The sequence below is a fragment of the Coregonus lavaretus genome (genome assembly GCF_964263955.1).
Source record: "Coregonus lavaretus genome assembly, chromosome: 18".
NCBI classification, from domain to species: Eukaryota; Metazoa; Chordata; class Actinopteri; order Salmoniformes; family Salmonidae; genus Coregonus; species Coregonus lavaretus.
In genome coordinates this window covers 12,357,284-12,375,078 of record NC_140005.1, presented here as the reverse complement: position 1 = coordinate 12,375,078, position 17,795 = coordinate 12,357,284, and the positions used below count along the sequence as shown (strand labels likewise).

At 43.4% G+C, this 17,795-nt stretch overlaps 1 protein-coding gene across 3 annotated transcripts in view; it reads right to left on the bottom strand.

Annotated features, from left to right (window-relative positions):
- Positions 1 to 17,795, bottom strand: part of LOC311145922 (putative E3 ubiquitin-protein ligase RNF144A-A) — a 63,696-nt gene that overhangs the window by 25,405 nt on the left and 20,496 nt on the right. The gene's annotated exons all lie outside the window — the stretch shown is intronic.

The window sequence follows — 17,795 nt, the reverse complement described above, 5'->3', positions numbered from 1 at the left end:
TTATTTGCGGTTTCATTACGCATTGGCCAAAAAGGCAGTATGACAACAGCTCTTTGCCTAAACGCCCCTTGTCAGTAACTATCACTTCCCTTCTGGATGCTCTCAGACAGAGAACAAATACATCTCTAAACAGCTACTCCTGCAGCGAGCGTCATGTTGCTTTTTGCCCCGTGATAAAAGCAGTCGTATCAAAAGAACACTTTCCCTTCGCTGTCATCTCCTCTCTCTTTTCTATTTCGGAGAAAGGGGTTTATTTTGGGCCTTCTCAACTATGATTCTAACTGCCTTTCTTCCACCCCGGCTGAGAGTGGAGGAGAGGAGAGAAAGAGACAGTCACTTAATGTCTGAGTGTTTCCAGGAACTGCCCCCCGTGCAGGCAATGTCAACACTGTCAAACTCTCCCATCGCTGCTAGGCAACTGGGGAGAGACGAGGAAAAGAAGAAGGAAGGGCAGATGCTTAGAGCTCACTGCTCAGACTACTGAAAGCTAACACAATAGCTTCCCTCTCAGACACCAAAAGTGGAAGGAGGCGGAAAGGAAGAGGGGCTGGATAACTAATATAAAATGCACCGCGTCTGTTAAATGTATATAGTATGTATAAGCTGGAAGTAGAAGCCTAAGATTTGTTGTCCATTAGTTCACTTCAATTAGGGGAGGGGTGGTAGGGTTAGGGCTAAATAATAAAGAAGGAAAATACATGGGGGATTGGAAATGATGCAGACAATTACATTGATAGAACCCACAATCTGCAATATTAAAGCTGATCTACCCCCTAAAAAAATACAAAAAGGAGGGGCTACTGTAGGGACTGAGAATGAGTCAACATTGGCCCAACGCTGTCTACACATGCTGCAGGGAGAGAACATGTCCTGACATGCCTAGTTGACAACACACTGGCCAGTGGAACTCGTTTATAGGAACAGTGTTGTTCATCTGGTTGTGTCAAGGTCAACGTGATGCATGGGGAGTCACTAAACAGACAACAGACAGGGAGACAGACAAGGAGAAGAGTTCTGGGAATCATGTGTGGTCAATTATTAAACTAGTGACATAGCAACTGAAATGGGCACCTCCTGACTATTAAGTGATTCCCCTTGATTTGTGGACTCTAGTCTTCCCTTCAGCGGGCACAAGAGTGGCAGAAAGAGAGAGAGGGGGGAGAGGGCGCGTGAGGAGAGCCTCCTATCCATTAGTGCAGTACACTGGGCCTGCTTTCATCAGGGCAGGCAGTGAGAGGCTAGCCAGGAGAGCTAAAAGCCAGTCTACTCTACACCAACCAGACGTGCCAAGACAAGCCTCACTGGCTGCTGAGTGAAAACCTGCCAGGGCCAGCCATCACAGCAGCAAGTGGAATCACATTAGCACTATAGATCGCCATAGGATTGATGAAATGGTATGTGCATTATAGAGTCAACGAAGACAAATGAGAGATTCTCTAAGGCGAGCCGGAGGAGAGGAGAGAGCAGAGTTTTCATGACAATGGGTGGTGCAATTCGAAAGGGAGCGCTCCCACCGCTGAATTATTGCCCAGCGAGACACACACCTGCTTTTAAAAATAGACAGACTGCATGTCTGGCATGACACATTATGGCACCAATCAATATGCAGGAGTGTCGTAAGTCAACATGGTTAACCACGGCTACAGACAAGGAAGTTTACTTTCTTATATTATAGATTAACTAACAAATGAGTGGGGGTGCCGGAGTCTGGTCTGCAGGAGTTGCAGTCTAAGCTTCCGACCACATACAGTAATGCTTCCTGGCGACGAGGGTTAGAGCCTGTCAATAACAATACAAATATGTAAAAGGGGGGTTGGAATTCTGAGCTCTTTAAAAAAATAAAAACTGTGTGTGTGTGTGTACATTATGTAGTATCCTAGGGGGGATTTGAGACCAGTTCTAGCATTCTGTTGCTATAACTGCACAGAATGTATACATCTGTTTACGAATGTACAATGTTGAACTATTCCATAACACGTGAGCAACCTAGATAGTGAATGTGTACAGTAGAGAGTAGGGCTGGACAGAAAGTGGGGCAGTGGTCCTTTCTGAGGAGCTAGCCAAGTAACTATAAATGGACATATCCTGTATACTACAGTATGATGAACTACAGTATCCCTACTGTCTCTACATAATTCATCTTACAGAAGAAATGGGCCATCTTCACATGTATAGTCCATGACCCGGACTATGATACGCAGAAATATACAGTGCCTTCAGAAAGTATTCACACCCCTTTTCCACATTTTGTTGTGTTACAGCCGGAATTTAAAATGGATTAAATTGATATTTTGTGTCACTGATCTACACACTATAGCCCATAATGTCAAAGTGGAAATAAGTTTAGAACAATTTACAAATTAAATAAAAAATGTACATGTCTTGAGTCAAGAAGTATTCAACCCCTTTATGGAATACCTAAATATGTTCAGGAGTAAGACATTTTTTGACAAGTCACATAATAAGTTGCATGGACTCAGTGTGCAATAATTGTGTTTAACATGATTTTTGAATGACTACCTCATCTATGTACTCCACACATACAACTATTTGTAAGGTCCCCTCAGTCGAGCAGTGAATTTCAAACAAAGATTCAACCACACAGACCAGGGAGGTTTTCCAATGCCTCGCAAAGAAGGGCACCTATTGGGTAAAATGATGGGTAAAAATAAAATAAAAAGCAGACATTGAGAATCCCTTTGAGCATGTAGAAGTTATGAATTACACTTTGGATGGTGTATTAATACACCGTCACTGCAAAGATACAGGCGTCCTTCCTAACTCAGTTGCCGGAGAGGAAGGAAACCGCACAGGGATTTCACCATGAAGCCAATGGTGACTTTAAAACAGTTACAGAGTTGAATGGCTGCGATAGGAGAAAACTGAGGATGGATCAAACACATTGTAGTTACTCCACAATATTAACCTACAGTGGGGAGAACAAGTATTTGATACACTGCCGATTTTGCAGGTTTTCCTACTTACAAAGCATGTAGAGGTCTGTAATTTTTATCATAGGTACACTTCAACTGTGAGAGACGGAATCTAAAACAACAATCCAGAAAATCACATTGTATGATTTTTAAGTAATTAAATTGCATTTTATTGCATGACATAAGTATTTGATCACCTACCAACCAGTCAGAATTCCAGCTCTCACAGACCTGTTAGTTTTTCTTTAAGAAGCCCTCCTGTTCTCCACTCATTACCTGTATTAACTGCACCTGTTTGAACTCGTTACCTGTATAAAAGACACCTGTCCACACACTCAATCAAACAGACTCCAACCTCTCCACAATGGCCAAGACCAGAGAGCTGTGCACGGACATCAGGGATAAAATTGTAGACCTGCACAAGGCTGGGATGGGCTACAGGACAACAGGCAAGCAGCTTGGTGAGAAGGCAACAACTGTTGGCGCAATTATTAGAAAATGGAAGAAGTTCAAGATGACGGTCAATCACCCTCGGTCTGGGGCTCCATGCAAGATCTCACCTCGTGGGGCATCAATGATCATGAGGAAGGTGAGGGATCAGCCCAGAACTACACGGCAGGACCTGGTCAATGACCTGAAGAGAGCTGGGACCACAATCTCAAAGAAAACCATTAGTAACACACTACGCCGTCATGGATTAAAATCATGCAGCGCAGGCAAGTTCCCCCTGCTCAAGCCAGCGCATGTCCAGGCCCGTCTGAAGTTTGCCAATGACCATCTGGATGATCCAGAGGAGGAATGGGAGAAGGTCATGTGGTCTGATGAGACAAAAATATGGCTTTTTGGTCTAAACTCCACTCGCCGTGTTTGGAGGAAGAAGAAGGATGAGTACAACCCCAAGAACACCATCCCAACCGTGAAGCATGGAGGTGGAAACATCATTCTTTGGGGATGCTTTTCTGCAAAGGGGACAGGACGACTGCACCGTATTGAGGGGAGGATGGATGGGACCATGTATTGCGAGATCTTGGCCAACAACCTCCTTCCCTCAGTAAGAGCATTGAAGATGGGTCGTGGCTGGGTCTTCCAGCATGACAATGACCCGAAACACACAGCCAGGGCAATTAAGGAGTGGCTCCGTAAGAAGCATCTCAAGGTCCTGGAGTGGCCTAGCCAGTCTCCAGACCTGAACCCAATAGAAAATCTTTGGAGGGAGCTGAAAGTCCGTATTGCCCAGCGACAGCCCCGAAACCTGAAGGATCTGGAGAAGGTCTGTATGGAGGAGTGGGCCAAAATCCCTGCTGCAGTGTCTGCAAACCTGGTCAAGACCTACAGGAAACGTATGATCTCTGTAATTGCAAACAAAGGTTTCTGTACCAAATATTAAACTCTGCTTTTCTGATGTATCAAATACTTATGTCATGCAATAAAATGCAAATTAATTACTTACTTTTTGTTTTAGATTCCATCTCTCACAGTTGAAGTGTACCTATGATAAAAATTACAGACCTCTACATGCTTTGTAAGTAGGAAAACCTGCAAAATCGGCAGTGTATCAAATATTTGTTCTCCCCACTGTGCATACATACATGGATTGTTATTGTTCCCACTGTTCGAAAGTATAAATTATAGGAGGATTGGTTTTAGAGATCGCCTACCAAAACATTACAATACATTCAGTTTCTTGCTACTGAATTCATATTCAATATATCAATTACAGACAAAACACAATACATTTGATGTAGGCCCACCGACTGGAAGTCCCTTTAAGTCCTAACTAAGATATTTGTCACAGTTTACTTTTTATAAATAATATAATAATATGCCATTTAGCAGACGCTTTTATCCAAAGCGACTTACAGTCATGCGTGCATACATGTTTGTGTATGGGTGGTCCCGGGGATCGAACCCACTACCTTGGCGTTACAAGCGCCGTGCTCTACCAGCTGAGCTACAGGTTCGGCAAACAAATCGTTAGTCATGTTTTGACTTTACTTTCTCCCACTCTCAAAAAATACTAAAATTAAAGGGGATAACAGCGGCTGGATTATGCCGAGTTTTCAAGCATGTTCAGGCTTTCCCATGCTGGGAGAGTCGTGGCCGTGGTCCCAGCTTGAGGACAGGTCAAAAGTCAATGTGCCTCTCCTCTGTGAATTCATGCAACTGGATGGCAGTCCACATTGACTGTAGGATATATTTAGTTCAGTTTAGTTAAATTATGACCAGTATTGTGTTTCTGTTGATATTTTTGATTTCTGTAAATATATTGTACTTCATAGATATGCATTGTATTTCTGTAGATACAATACAAATAAAATTGCAAGATCAGGAAGGGAGTTGAAGTCGCAGTGAGGTTTCAGTGTTTGACCCAGGTAGCCGAATTACCATGGACTGACGTGTATAGGAGTTGCTCACTCCTAGAGCTAGGTATAAACTAGGTATGTGAACACAACCTCCAGCCATGTAATAATTCCTTTCACTTAGTTGATAGTTATATTGTTACATTGTTCTGTGCATTCAAAAGCAGTGATAAACACTGGATCTGTATGGATCAAAGAACTGCATAGTATTCACTGCTAGGACGTCACTATCCACATATTGCAAATGTGAAAAGAAAGAAGCCTGTACAGAATTCAAAAACATGCATCCTGTTTGCAATAAGGCACTAAAGTAAAACTGCAAATATTTGGCAAAGAAATGAAATGTATGTCCTGAATACAAAGCGTTATGTTTGGAGCAAATACAACACGTCACTGAGAACCACTTCATATTTTCAAGCATGGTTGTGGCTGCATCATGTTATGGGTATGCTGGTCATCGGCAAGGCCTAGGGACTTTTTTTGGGGATAAAAAGAAGCAGAATAGAGCTAAGCAGACACTGGGAGACATATTCACCTTTCAGCATGATAATAACCTAAAACACAAGCCCAAATATACACTGGAGTTGCTTCCCTAGACAACATAGACAAGTTTGAAAATATATGGCAATACTTGAAAATGTCTGTCTAGCAATGATCAACAACCAACTTGACAGAGCTTGAATAATGTGGAAAGACTGTACAATACAGGTGTGCAGATTTCTTAGAGACTAACCCAGAAAGACTTGCAACTGCCAAAAGGTATTGACTAAACGGTGTGAATACTTATGTAAATGTGATATTTCTGTATTTAATTATTTTGCAAAAATTTCTAAAAACATGTTTTCACTGTCATTACGGGATATTGTGTGTAGATGGGTAAAAAAAAAAAAAAGTAATTCATTTTGAATTCAGGCTGTAACAACAAAATGTGGAATAAGTCAAGGGGTATGAATACTTTCTGAAGGCATTGTACACTTCATCATATAGGCCTAGACATTATATCATAGAGGCCTACACCTAATCATTAGGGTTTGGGGGAAAATTGATAGTTACATGTCGGGATATTATTTTGATATATCATATCGTTTTGACAGTATTCTTTTTACGCTAGTTGGCTGTACCTGCACAGAAACGTCTGTTTTTTTCATTCACAGCTTGTTCTACAATTTGTTTTCAGCACTTTATTTTGATGACTGATCAAAACTATTTTTCTCATGTCTCTCTCTTGTCCCTCTGCAGCATACATATGGTGAGCAATGTTTGGAACATCAAATCACAATAAAATCACAGTATCGAATCGCAATACATCGTATCGGCACCTACAGCGCATTCGGAAAGTATTTCACTTTGTTACCTTACAGCCTTATTCTAAAAAGGATTCAAAAAAAAATTTGTCAATCTACACACAATACCCCATAATGACAAAGCAAAAACAGTTTAGACATTTTTGCAAATTTATAAAAAAATTATAAAACTGAAATATTACATTTACATAAAAGTATTCAGACCCTTTACTCAGTACTTTGTTGAAGCACCTTTGGCAGTGATTACAGCCTCAAGTCTTTTTGGGTATGACGCTACAAGCTTGGCACGCCTGTATTTGGGGAGTTTCTCCCATTCTTCTCTGCAGATCCTCTCAAGCTTGGATGGGGAGCGTCGCCGCACAGCTATTTTCAGGTCTCCCCAGAGATGTTCGATGAGGTTAAAGTCCGGGCTCTGGCTGGGCCACTCAAGGACATTCAGAGACTTGTCCCGAAGGCACTCCTATGTTGTCTTGGCTGTGTGCTTATGGTCATTGTCCTGTTGGAAGGTGAACCTTCACCACATTCGGAGGTCCTGAGCGCTCTGGAGCAGGTTTTCATCAAGGATCTCTGTACTTTGCTCTGTTAATCTTTCCCTTGATCCTGACTAGTCGCCCAGTCCCTGCCACTGAAAAACATCCTCACAGCATGATGCTGCCAACACCATGCTTCACCGTAGAGATGGTGCCAGGTTTCCTACAGACGTGACGCTTGGCATTCAGGCCAAAGAGTTCAATCTTGGTTTCATCAGACCAGAGAATCTTGTTTCTCATGGTCTGAGAGTCCTTTAGGTGCCTTTTGGCAAACTCCAAGCAGGTGGTCAGGTGCCTTTTACTGAGGAGTGGCTTCCATCTGGACACTCTACCATAAAGTTCTGATTGGTGGAGTGCTGCAGAGATGGTTGTCCTTTTGGCAGGTTCACCCATCTCCACAGAGGAACACTGGAGCTCTGTCAGTGTGACCATCGGGTTCTTGGTCACCTCCCTGACCAAGGCCCTTCTCCCCCGATTGCTCAGTTTGGCCAGGCGGCCAGCTCTAGGAAGAGTCTTGGTGGTTCCAAACTTCTTCCATTTAAGAATGATGGAGGACACTGGGTTCTTGGGGACCTTCAATGCTGCAGAAATAGTTTGGTACCCTTCCCCCAGATCTGTACCGACACAATCCTGTCTTGGAGCTCTACGGACAATTCCTTCGACCTCATGGCTTGGTTTTTGCCCTGATATGCACTGTCAACTGTGGGACCTTATATAGACAGGTGTGTGCGCCTTTCCAAATCATGTCCAAACAATTGAATTTACCACAGCTGGACTCCAGTCAAGTTGTAGGAACATCAAGGACGATCAATGGAAACAGGATGCACCTGAGCTCAATTTCGAGTCTCATTGCAAAGGGTCTGAATACTTATGTATATAAGGCGTCTGTTTTTTATTTGTAATACATTTGCAAACATTTCAAAAAACCTGTTTTCGCATTGTCATTATGGGGTATTGTGTGTAGATTGATGAGGATTCATATTTATTTCATCCATTTTAGATTCACGCTGTAACGTAACAAAATGTGGAACAAGGGAAGGGGTCTGAATACTTTCCGAATGCACTGTAAGTATCATGATAATATCATATTGTGAGGTCCCTGGCAATTCCCAGTCCTACTAGTCATCATAAAGGCCTAGTCATCATAAAGGCCTAGACCTAGTCATCATAAAGGCCTAGACCTAGTCATCATAAAGGCCTAGACATCATAAAGACCTAGTCATCATAAAGGCCTAGACCTAGTCATCATAAAGGCCTAGACATCATAAAGGCCTAGACCTAGTCATCATAAAGGCCTAGTCATCATAAAGGCCTAGACCTAGTCTTCATAAAGGCCTAGACATCATAAAGGCCTAGTCATCATAAAGGCCTAGACCTAGTCATCATAAAGGCCTAGACATCATAAAGGCCTAGACCTAGTCATCATAAAGGCCTAGACATGATAAAGGCCTAGACCTAGTCATCATAAAGGCCTAGACATCATAAAGGCCTAGTCATCATAAAGGCCTAGACCTAGTCATCATAAAGGCCTAGACATCATAAAGGCCTAGACCTAGTCATCATAAAGGCCTAGACATCATAAAGGCCTAGACCTAGTCATCATAAAGGCCTAGACATCATAAAGGCCTAGACCTAGTCATCATAAAGGCCTAGACATCATAAAGGCCTAGTCATCATAAAGGCCTAGACCTAGTCATCATAAAGGCCTAGACCTAGTCATCATAAAGGCCTAGACCTAGTCATCATAAAGGCCTAGACCTAGTCATCATAAAGGCCTAGACCTAGTCATCATAAAGGCCTAGACCTAGTCATCATAAAGGCCTAGACCTAGTCATCATAAAGGCCTAGACAAGCCTCCCGTCCCACTCCCCATCTGTCACTGCACCCTACCGCTCAAATGACACCATAGCCGAGCTCTGCTTTAAATCGATGTGATAAGCACTGCCATCACTCGTTAATATCAATATCCAACGCCTCCTCGGCTGCGATACAGACAGATTGGTCAAGAACGGCTCTTATTTGAACCTGGGTCTAGCAGCTCTCTCTGTAATTACATAATGTCATATCAAACTGGATTACGTAAGATCTATTTATACACTACCTAGGCTCCTCTCGGAGCAGATGCACTCTACTAGGGATGGGCAAGGTTAACCAAATATTTAGATAGCAGAACGGACGTTAGTGTTCAATCACCTGAGTGAGTTAATTTTAGATTTTTTTAGGCCTATTTTAACAATGAAAAAGCTTTCAATTAAATTATTAATGTGACATTTGTACCTACAAGGACATACCGTGACATTTGAAACACTTAATTTAATAAAACCAACTTTTGAATGTAGTTTTTATAACGGTGCGTTGAGCTACTGCTGCACATTGAGCCCTCCAGGCTGCCTTGACATCGGTATGCTATTTCCCCCCACTTTAAATAGTAATTACAGATGCAGTATGAAAAATGTATGCACTCACTAAGTTGCTCTGGATAAGAGCGTCTGCTAAATGACTAAAATGTAAAATGTAATGCTCATCTAACAAAGTTTCCACAATACCTGACACCGATCAATGCAAAACGTCACCAGAAAATATATTTTTTGTAACAATCAATTCTATCATGGCAAAAATCAGACTTCTCTTTTGCTGTTGCTACTAGAGAAAAAGCTGAAAAGCAGCATGTCTGCTGTTAATCTCTACCATGTGCATTTGCGTCATTCTGATTGCTATTGACTCTCAACCAATTAATTTTATCAGAAGAAATGTCATTATTTGAATAGTAAAATAATGTAAAATGCCCATCTCTACACTCTACTGTGTTCCACACTCCAAAATGCAGGTTCCCGTTTGTGAAGCGGCCAAACCACAAGCCGTCCTTGTGTGTTAGTGCAAAATGCAGGGGATGTGATGGTGGAAAGTGTTGACCTTTCTCAAAGAGACCAAAGTGCTGTCAAACAACTCTGATGACTTGTCCCTGGTCAATTCAACCTTTGAAAGCAAGAAACCTTTTTTGAAGACACAAAAATAAACAAAAATATATATTTTTTAAATGGGTCAGAGATGTGATACAATTGCTGCTGGAAGTGCTTCCTGCTCAAGTGAACTCTGGAGCAGTGTATGGAAGATGCATTTAATCCTGTGAGGAAAGCTGTCATTCTGAGGAGAGTTATTCATTGTCTTCCACTGTGGAGGGGATGGTGAAGAGACAACTCAAGGTTGGTGTGCATTCAGTCGGAAGGGATATGAATGGCAGTTGAAATGGTTGGAACCAGAGCATGTGAGCGGAGTGGAGCGGGAGCGAGCGGGCGGATTTTGGACAGAGCGCAGAGCTGCATTTTTAAAAGGACGGAGCGTCGCCCTATGTCCCGCTCCAATTTCGCTCGCTCACACCACGAGTCTGAAGCATGCTCAAGCCTGACCCAGAATCCATCTGTGTCTTGCACAGTCATCAACAGTCGACTATTTTCAGTCAAAACTCGGCTCAATAATGGAGTTCACCAAGTACTACAAAAAGGAAAATGAGAAGTCATACAGGTGTACTATTAATATAAAACGAACTAACAATGATAATGTGCTACAAGAAAAAGAATGTGGTGACATCGTTTCAGTCAGTAAAGATTCATTTTGGAATCTAAAAAGACATCTCTCGAAAACACGAAAGTGTGCTACGTGAACACGCTGGGAAGAAAGCAAAAGGTAAATATAGCCTAATATTCAAATAAATTCGTTTTGTTATTCAAAGTAGGCCTAATATATCGTTCGTTTAATTTAATTTGTGTCGTCCATGGATTTGTATTTTATAGAGCGAGAGGAGCAGCAGCAGCAACAAGAGAAAACGGTTGAGGAATTCAAAAGTTTCTTCAATGCACACAAAGGCCCAACCATAACAAGGGAGAAAAAAGAGAGTTGGATGTAGCATTTTAAAAAATGATTTACCATGATTATGAACCGCTGAGTAAAGGAGAACGCAAAGGGATGCAACACTTTGCCAGCGCAGCTCAACCGGGCTACACCCCCCCATGCTACAACACCGTACGGGACACGCTCATGCCACATGCCCTGGAAGAGATGGAAGACCTACTAAAAAATGGTGATGGGCTCGTTCTGTCAGTGGACATTTGGACCAGTAGAAGAGGGCACCGCTTCCTTGGCATCGTGGCCAGTTTCATTGATGGGACGTTCCGGGGGCACACGGTTTTGTTGGGCTGTGAGCACATACAGGGCACCATACCGCAGATATATTTACCAAAAGTATGAAAGTGTACTGAAATATTGGAACGTGCAACGACATGTGATTTGGGTCGTCACTGACAGTGCCAGCAACATGATCAAGGCGTTTAAACTCCTCCCTGGCACTGAAGAGGAGGCGGAGGGTGAAGTGACCGCGGATGCCTGCAGCAGCGCAGAACATGAAGAGGAGGATGAGGCACCACCTGCGCCGTCGCAAGTCCATGTGGAAGTGATAACCACTAATGTAGGAACTATGATAAATCAATACTTTACTGTGTCAAATTTACATCTGAGGTGCCCCATTCACATGATTCAGCTGGCGATCAAAGACGCCGTTAACGAGCACGACAACATTAATAGGCTGATAGTGAAAGTCGGGCACCTGGTGAAAAGTGTATGCAAGAGCACCCTGAACACAGAGGAAACCGACCAATTAGGTGTCCGCCCCACAAATGCCTGCGCCACTCGATGGAGCAGCAAGCTGCGGATGATTCAGTCGTTCATCCGGTTGTTCCAAAAAGACCCGTTATGGCAAAACAAACTCAAGTCTAATGTTGCTAACATCACCCTGAATCAAGTACAGCAGCTGACGCACCTTGTCAGTGTACTGACACCACTGGCAGACCTCACAGACAAAATGCAGAAGGAGCTGGGAAACCTGGGGATGATCCTCCCTGCTGTCACAGAAATCAAATCCCTGCTCACCGATGACACTCACGCTGCACTTCCAATGGGCATCGCTGCTTTTGCAGAAACATTGGCAAACAACGTGTCAATTCGGTATGGAATATACTATACTGATAAACATCTCATTTTTTTCCTTTTTTGGAGCGAGCGGGGGGGCGATTTGAGTGGAGCGCGATGCAAACTGCGTTGAGCGATAATGAGCGGACTGGCCTGATGTGGCTTTGAGCGGGGGGAGCGGAGGGGTGAACAGCTCCGTGAGCGAGGAGCTGAGATTCTCACCGCTCCACTCCGCTCATATGCTCTGGTTGGAACCATGGTGATGACCCAACCTTCAGGGAAATGGTTTCACACAAATATTCCTATGGTGAAATCATAATAAGTTTTTTTTTGCTCTCTATGCAAATTCAAAGCTCAAGGACCATATCAATGAAGCACTAAGAAGACCATAGAGGCTGACTGCTGAGTCAAACCACATGCTGGCCAACCAAAAGCTGCCACACTAATCTCATTGAACGTTTAGTTCCTCAACATCACACACACAATGATCTCAACCTAATAGGAGTTCAAAAATCTTTCCAGAGTTCAAGTCCAAACCACAAAAACAAAAAATTACAAAGCTAAAAGGCTAAGCTAGGTTAACCGACTAGGCTAACAGGCTAATTGAGGCTAAAAGGCTAACAATCACAACACTATTATGTCCACAGGGTGATTAGTCAGATCAAGGCCTCTAATGGACGTGCTTAGTGGGCCTGCCATCGTCTCGTGTTCCTCCCTCGCTGCACTCCTTGCTCTAGACAGCTAATTAAGAGAGGCTTTGGCGCTCATTTGTGTCATGTCTCCTCAGCGTCGCGTTTCCGTCACACCGTGGCCATCTGCCAATTTCCTCAGTCACCTGGTTTTTGGCGGCGCTGCCATTTTCTGTCACCTTGCTGCGTAGCTCCCACTGGACATACGCTGTACGACAGAGTACACATTTACCTGTTAGCAGTCAAGCCCTTCAAACAAGAAGACAGACACTGTATTATATATCTAACAGCTGATTTGAAGCCTGCATGTACTTTGATGTATGGCTGTGAACATTTTGCAATGACAAGTGTTTTTCCATTGTTTACAAAACTAACATTTCCATAAAATACATTGCATTGGAATAAGGGAGGATACTGCAATGTCTTGGAATCATAAAATAACAAGATGACAGCAGCGTTGACACATTGAAGTGGAATGACGACTTCTCTGAGAGGCAGTCAGAGTATGACATCCTTGATGTTGCAAGCTAGACAGAGGGCAAGTCAATGCCATGTCATTGTCTTGATGTTGCAAGCGAGACAGAGGGCAAGTCAATGCTATTTAATTGTCTTGATGTTGCAAGCGAGACAGAGGGCAAGTCAATGCTATTTAATTGTCTTGATGTTGCAAGCGAGACAGAGGGCAAGTCAATGCTATGTCATTGTCTTTGCCAAGGGATGTTTTGTATGCAGAGATCAGGCGATGGAAACGTCCCAGCTACAACATGAAGACCTGAGAAACATCTCTTCATCTCTAGCCTGGGCATACTACAAAAGGAAGGATGTCATCTTCTCTCATCCCTCAACTACAATCAACCATAATACATGTTGACAGGAACCACCTACTGTAGGCTACAAGCCTATTCACAAAGGAAATGAATTAACACAATATATTTTGCAACCCGTGGTAAATGCTCTCCACGCTGCATTAGTTACTAACTCGTTCATCAATACGAGCAGATGAAGATGAACTCAATCAGGAGAATATTCCATCAAATGCACCATAACCTAGTGGCCTCATTCTCATGCATGTTTGGCCGTGTGTGTGGGTGTGCGCGCCAGGCTGGTCTGAGGGCCAAGGGCCACCGGCATGGTGGACTCTGGTGTCAAACTACTCCTAATCTGTCTTTCTCTGTGAAGGTCACCCCTGGCCCTGTGACAAGAACACGGTGACTCATTAAACTTCTGGTTGCCATGGAAGTCATGCATTCAACGTTTCAGAATGAGTGGAAAACCGTGGATAGGAGCAGGTGATAAGCACATTGCAATATGCGACAGTAACACTGACAGTATTGTTCGAAATGCAGCTGGGTTTCATTTAGACCATTTTCTCGCAAACAGGTAAATTGAGAGTGATTACTCGATTTCTCTACCCATCTCCCCCCCAACTGTTAGCTCAAGGTTTACAATGGCACAAATGATTCAACACACAGCATTATGAAAGCAATAAGATAATCCAAAGAATGGAACACTCTTTATGCCAGGCCGTTATCGAAACAAAATGCTGTGACTGAAAAGCTGCGTATTACGAACATCTCCCTCACCGGTCACAAATGTAGAATATAGGACATAGGTTTCCATTCCACCGTCACCAATGCTTCTGTAATATAGGGGCCAGTGATCTCAGGAGGCCACACTTCTTCACCGCTCTCCAGTTCCCTTCTGCCCCAGCCAACTGACCTAAATTCATAACCCAGAGGGATGCAGAGGTCCTTTATTTTGGGCACACTTTTTTTTCCCCCCTCGATGAGGATCTGAGGTGACATGACATGCCGAGTGTAGTGTAGTATAGTATAGTGCAGGGCGGGCCCGGATATCAAACAATTGGCCTTTTGTCCTTAAAAGGAAAGGTTCACCCATTTTGAATGTAATATTGTTTTTGTGCATCTCTGAGTGATGTTCTATCGATTCCCTGGGTCATTGCATGTGTATCTGAGTTACTGGCATTGAAGCAGGCAGAAAACCAGGCCGGTATGACGTAGCACCGTGAGAAAGTCGCTCTGGAAGTTAATAGGAATACAATTTTTATCTGGCGAAAACGTCTACCATACATGTCAGATTTCAATACTGGCCGATGTCATAACTCGGGAGGATCTCTTTTCTCAAATGAGCCATTGATCATATTTTACCGATATTCCTACCTTGAAAACTTGGGACTATAACGGAGGGTCTAGCACATTTTTCCTATTGGCCTGCCTCTTTAGTCCAGGGTGCGTTGCATGGTGCCGTTGCCAGAGATATTATAGAAAGGAGAAAGGAATCCAATGAATGAATGAAGGAACGTATAAACGCCCCACCCAGCAAACTGTTGACCAATTGTGTTCACGTTTCATGCTGCGTTTCGCGGTTGCTAAGCTAATCATCATGCAATCCCTTCTCAAAATCAGTGTGTATGTGGAGAAACAAGCCTATTTTCTTCAAAAGTACGTAATGTCACGATTCCAAAGCTATACGATACTACAGATAGAAAGTTAATTATCTCACATCTCTGAAAAGATTGGTAATGTTGTACTTCTTGTTGACGGAATTTGTGCTAAATGTTGGGTTTTTGAGCAAGCAGCCAATAGACTCCCATTCACTCCTTGATGGAGAGCGCTCCTTGTCCCAGAATCGCCCAGAATGCACAAGGCGGCCCATTGACGTAGCATGGGCAATGTTTCCCCATCTCCTCAAAAGGATATCTGCCGTTGCAAATGTTAGACTCCACTCTGAGGCACATCGATCTGCAGGTTGAACATGGTGAGAATGTTTATGCGATTTTATAGCTAATTAGCTATGTTACATGCTGATTTGAGCTGACTTGAGCTGCAACAGATTTTCCATTTTGCTACCAACCCTATTATAAAAACGCCAAAATGAAACATATGTTTACAAAAAATATTGTTCTCACATAGTGTTATTTAAAACTGTAAATTAAAGGAATGAGTGGTTTTGGGTGGATTTTTTCCTTTAATGCTGTGGGGGAACTGAACTGGATGCTTAGTTAAAGTGTGACAGTAAAGGTCTATTTACTCCATGGCTGGACAGACAGACCACCCTCCAGATGTAGAGTTGTAGCTTTGATGGAAGGGTAGACTAGGCTATACAGTGTTGTGCTGTTTGGGAGGGAGGCAGTCACAGGCCCACGGACAGACAGACAGACGTCATGCACGGGTAACTAGGACACAATCAGTCTCATGCCTACTGGGCACGTCGCCATCCCTTTGCAGTACAGTCATGGTGCTGTTTTCTCTATTCTCGAGACAAGAGGGAGGAGAGAAGGAAAAGGGTGGTGGTAAAGAATGCCGTCGTAGGCCCCGGTCCAGTTTCCACACCTTGGTAAACCTCCTAAATGTGCCATTACACAAACGAGCCGGGGTTTAGGCAGCGCTCAAATGACACAGCGTAAATATTCATGAGATTGTGGCGCTTTAAATGGGACTCTGATTATTCCTTTCAAATCCCCAAAAAGTGGAGGCAGGGACACGATGCATCTTTCATCAGCTGTGTCTGATTGAAATCCCTCTAGGTTTTGGTTGGCAGTGTGCGACTATGGCTCAAAATGCATTTCCCCCCCCCATACCCTGTTGCTTACTAAGTGCTGACACCCTCAACTAGACGGCAGTGTTACCGTCAGTGCTATATTTTGTTTTTCTCATCCATACTACTATGTCAACAACAGACAGCTTGACAACAGTGTTGTTGCCATAGAGACATTGTGCATGCTGTACACCTACTAACTTCACACAGCCTTAGAGAGTATGACAACCACAGATCAAACAAAGGCCTGGGTTGTTTTGATTTTGAGAAGGAATGAAAATAAAATACCACTCTTTCCACAATCTTAAACTGAGCGGTAGACGACCTCTCCCCAGTCTCTTTGGCACATGCAGAGAGCAAGGGTCTAGGGTTGACTGTGCTGACAGTCTTGTCTCCCAATGCTCTGTGAGCTCTACTTCTCAAAACAGCTCAAGCCGCATCACAATCACATCTATTTGCTCTGACAGGGAAGTACTTTTTAAAATGTGGTTTTGATTCGCTTTCTTTAATAGAAATGACTTTAAATTTCACTGTAATGTCAGGAGACTTGTATGCATTTAAAAAGCCTTTCTAAACACTCCACAATGATGCATCATTGTATACATCTGGCCCTTCATTGGACACTGTGTTAACAAACCTCCAAACGAGCTTCAACGCCATACAACACTCCTTCCGTAGCCTCCAACTGCTCTTAAACGCTAGTAAAACTAAATGCATGCTCTTCAACCGAACGCTGCTTGCACCCGCCCACCCGACTAGAATCACTACTCTCGGCGGGTCTGACCTAGAGTATGTGGACAACTACAAATACCTAGGTGTCTGGTTAGACTGTAAACTCTCCTTCCAGACTCACATTAAGCATCTCCAATCCAAAGTGAAATCTAGAATCGGCTTCCTATTTCGCAACAAAGCCTCCTTCACTCATGCTGCCAAACATGCCCTCGTAAAACTGGCTATCCTACCGATCCTTGACTTCAGCGATGTCATTTACAAAATAGCTTCCAACACTCAACTCAGCAAATTGGATGTAGTCTATCACAGTGCCATCCGTTTTGTCACCAAAGCCCCATATACTACCCACCACTGTGACCTGTACGCTCTTGTTGGCTGGCCCTCACTACATATTCGTCGCCAAACCCACTGGCTCCAGGTCATCTATAAATCACTGGCAAATCCCAGTCTTACCTTAGCTCACTGGTCACCATAGCAACACCCACCCGTAGTCTGCGCTCCAGCAGGTATATCTCACTGGTCATCCCCAAAGCAAACACCTCCTTTAGCCGCCATTCCTTCCAGTTCTCTGCTGCCAATGACTGGAACGAACTGCAAAAATCTCTGAAGCTGGAGACACTTATCTCCCTCACTAACTTTAAGCGTCAGTTGTCAGAGCAGCTTACCGATCACTGAACTTGTACACAGCCATTCTGAAATTAGCCCACTCAACTACCTCATCCCCATA